Source organism: Centruroides sculpturatus, unplaced genomic scaffold, assembly GCF_000671375.1.
Source record: "Centruroides sculpturatus isolate CEXI.00-Female unplaced genomic scaffold, Cexi_2.0 scaffold442, whole genome shotgun sequence".
Taxonomy (NCBI): Eukaryota; Metazoa; Arthropoda; class Arachnida; order Scorpiones; family Buthidae; genus Centruroides; species Centruroides sculpturatus.
The window spans coordinates 493,462-497,469 of NW_019384718.1; the positions used below are offsets into that span (position 1 = coordinate 493,462).

Below are 4,008 nucleotides of genomic sequence, written 5' to 3' on the forward strand. Positions count from 1 at the left end.
AAAAATATAATATTTCTTTTGAAATATTATATTTTTGTTTATATTTTTTATATTATAAGAAATATCAAAAGAAATATATTTTTAATTGTGTTGGGATTGTCACCTGCGGACATTTTAAACTGTTTTGCATATTTGTGTAGAGGCATAGCCTCTAAAGAAAGGTTGTCTCTGTAATGGAAATAGTTGTTCCTGGTGATTGGACATGGCAAGCAAAATTGGACTTGTATCCATTTGTGATGTATTTTACTTTTTATTAAAAAGAACTGTAGATGTTTTAAGAAGCTTATCTGGAGTTTCCTTCATTCAGGCAAGCTAATAATAAAATGAGATGAAAAAAGTTTAAAAACAATTAATTTTGAATTGTAATAAAAAGCTAAATTATCGTTAAATAAAATATTATATATTTCCTAATTTCCCTTCGAGAAAATAAAATTCCTCATCAGTACCTCTTCTTCATTTTACCCAATCGACTCGAAAAGTACTCATTTTGAGGGAAAATCCCTAATCTGACAACCTGTATTCGGCACTTATGTTTAATTTGCTACAAGAAGCGGACTAAATCCCGAAAGGGTTCGAAGCTCCTTTTCGTAAAAATCCGTAGTAGTTGAAAACGAAAACAATCATTGATTAATTTGTTGTAGTTGAGATAATAGTATAGGCTACCTAAAAAGAAGGTACCGTGAAACTCAAAATCATAATAAAAAGTTTGAAGTTTCATTTCTTAAAATTCAGTATTTTTTTTACATTTTGTTTTAACCTATGAATTTATTAATACAATAGTGCCTCGTACTTCGAATTTAATTCAATCCAGGAGGCCGTCCGAGCCCCGAATCAATTTTTTCGCGTCAGAAATAATGAAAATTCAATTAATCCGTTCCCAGATTGAACAATACCATTTCGATAAAATTAAAACAGTAAATACACATAATTTATTTGCCTATTTTGAGATTTTAATATTATACAGTATCGTTCATTTGCCAATCTTCATCTTCGCTCGAGTTCGTTTTGACTCGTCCGAACTATTGACACTGCCGGAACGAGAAATTTGTTGTACGCTTATTCTCTTAAACTTTTAATTAAATTCCATTTTCGCAATAACGTTTAGGAAGGATAAGCTAAGCCTACCCTTCCTAAACGTTAAACTTTACCACAAAATTGAATATTTCAATATTCTTCCAACTGCACAAGCAGGCGAGACACGAGGCTGATCTTGGATAGTCTCGCATTCCACCAGCAGATCTCGTACATATCCCAATGGGAAAACTGGCACAACGCGAGCATTGGGTAGCAGTAAGACTTGTTTCGTCTGTAAATGAAATTAAAATGTTCGTATAGCGTACCGATGTTCGAACAACTGTAATATTTTGTATTTAACTGACAGTTTTGTATACACTGTTAATATGTACTATTGTAAATGTATATAATTTTTCTCAGCTGTGCTCTTGCGGTGCTGAGTATGTGCCTCGAGCACCTAATAAAAACGATTGATTGATTGATTGAACTGTAATGCCGCGGCCAGACAAAGCAATATGCAATGGATGCCATATTCGTTCCGTCAGAACATGAAACGAATATAACCAAAATTTCATCTGGATTGGACAAAAATTGCAGGCGTTATACAGAATTCATACATACGCTCACACACCCAGACGACGGCTTTTATATTAGTAACTAGCAGATAAGCCCGGCGTTGCCCGGGCAAAAAGTAACGATAGCGAAGATTAAGATTATTACATTGTAGCCAATCTTACCCGTTTTCACAGAATGCAACAATTAGGTCCCCCTGTTTCCAGACTAATTAAAAAATGTTTAAATGGGTCTAAAAATATGTTCGATTTCCCGCAAAATACGCAAAAAACTGCATCTGCGCCTGTAAATGTTGCACGTTGCTTTCTCTTAACACTTCCATTATTACTGAACACTTCTATTGTTAACACTTCCATTGTTACTTAACACTTTCATTGTTGAAGCCTTAGTCTTGTCCCTCTCCTTTCCAGGGGAAATTTCGAAAAATTCCTGCTTAGTGTACGTTCTCCTGACGTACCCTAACTGTGTACCAAATTTCAACTTTCAACTCCTAACCGTTTGGGCTCTGCGCTGATTATTATTATCAACCCGTTTCGATTATATATATAGACTAGCAGACCCCGCCATGCGTTGTTGTGGCTCAGAATGTATCTATTATAAATGTATAACACTTCCCCGTGGGGAGGGAAATTTTTCGAAAAATTTCTTCTTAGTGTACATTCTCTTGACGTACCCTATTAAAACGCAATCAAACACGCAAAAACCCGCATCTAAAATAATATAATAGAAGCCAAGTTCTTCACGGTAAACCATAATTCTGTCCCTCTCCCCCGCGGGGAAATATCGAAAAATCCCTTCTTAGTGTACATTCTGTTGACGTACCCTATTAAAACGCAATCAAAAACGCAAAAACCCGCATCTAAAATNAACACCTCCTCTTCTTAATGAACTCACCGACGTGGCTATTCCGATAGCGAAGAGTGAAGAACAACACCGTGCGCCATGTTTACTCTCTGATTGGTCGATTGTAAATGGTACTCTATTCCGTAATTGGTTGGAAAGTTTGAATTGGAACGTATGCAATGTCTACTGGATATTAAATCGATGACGTACTTATTACTTTTATTTTCATTCTGAATCATCTAATGGAAGCTAACCAGAAGCTATTTTTTATTTTATTTAAAACATATTTCGCTTAAAAGAAAATTAATTAATTTTAAAAATTATAAAGAAATATACAGTCAAATATAAATATTTATATTTTTTGAAATAAAGTAAAGTCAAATTATAATCTACATTTATTACGTTTTAAATTCGTATTACTTTCAATTAGATTGTAAATACTTGAGCAAAGATTTCTTTATTTAAAAAATCCGAGATTTAAATTTCAAAGAAAATTTGATTTCGTAATTTCAAACTAAAATAAATATTCATTAAATTTACTTTACACATTAACGCTTAAATCTGTCGAAATACGATGAAATACCACCCAATAATAAAAACAAATTAATTTAACTCGATTGGAGTCATTAAACTTTATACTTCAATATTTCAAAATAACATGATAAAGTTATCTGATTTGAATTTTAATTAATTGTTAATTTATATTTTAAAAGTAAGAAAAAGGTCAAGTCACAGTTAAAATTAACACGGCCAGATCATTAGTATAACTATTTAAACATCGTAATAAACATAATAATGTCAATATTTATTAAAAAAAAAATAGTAACATAAAATTGTCGTTGGTAAATATTGCAAAATATAATTTAAAAACTCAGTCATTAAATACTAAAATAAACGTTGATAATAAATACTGTATGTAGATATAACAAATGTAGTCAATAGATAACAGAATTTAAAATTTTAATTAGATTAACGTATAGATGATTATTATTTATTAAAGACAATCGTTAAATTTGTCTACATTTTAAAACATTGGTCAAATTTATGCTTATGAATTAAATATTTTTTAAAATTCCTTCCCCACTAGAACTTTTCCCATTATGAGCTCCGCCAAACCCATAATGGGGGCGACCGGATGGTGAGGGGCCCGACGTATTCGGGACAGATTATACATAAAAAAAATTCCTTGGATTCGATTTCGGGTCCTTCAAAGCGCCTTAACCGCCTCGGCCATTTGATCATCGATATAGTTAAATCAAATAATCGTGAAAATACGATATCGCCCACCATTTGTCAAGTTGATAAAACCACCTAACACCAATCGTGGATTCGCGTCTGGTCAACGGGCTGGCTACGTGGAGTTTTCCGGGTTTTGTTCACGTTAGTAACACCCAAATAGGGTCAGTTTCCCATGTGGTATCGCCCATGTGTCGCGTTGCCTTTTACGAATAAACCATATCTGAGATCACATAGATTATTACAGTAGCGCGTCGTTTATCCGAAACGTCGGTTATCCGAAAGCATTCCAGTCGGCAAATTTAAATTTTCGCTAGTGCTATGGCGCTGCAATCTTTGGCT

At 33.2% G+C, this 4,008-nt stretch overlaps 1 protein-coding gene across 1 annotated transcript in view; it reads right to left on the reverse strand.

Annotated features, from left to right (window-relative positions):
* Nucleotides 1–2,626, reverse strand: part of LOC111627974 (polyadenylate-binding protein 4-like) — a 10,205-nt gene extending 7,579 nt beyond the window's left edge. Inside the window, exon 1 of the mRNA XM_023371682.1 lies at nucleotides 2,460–2,626. The gene's annotated coding sequence lies outside the window, so the exon portion shown is untranslated. The remainder of the gene's footprint in view (nucleotides 1–2,459) is intronic.
* Nucleotides 2,627–4,008: the final 1,382 nt, after the last annotated feature.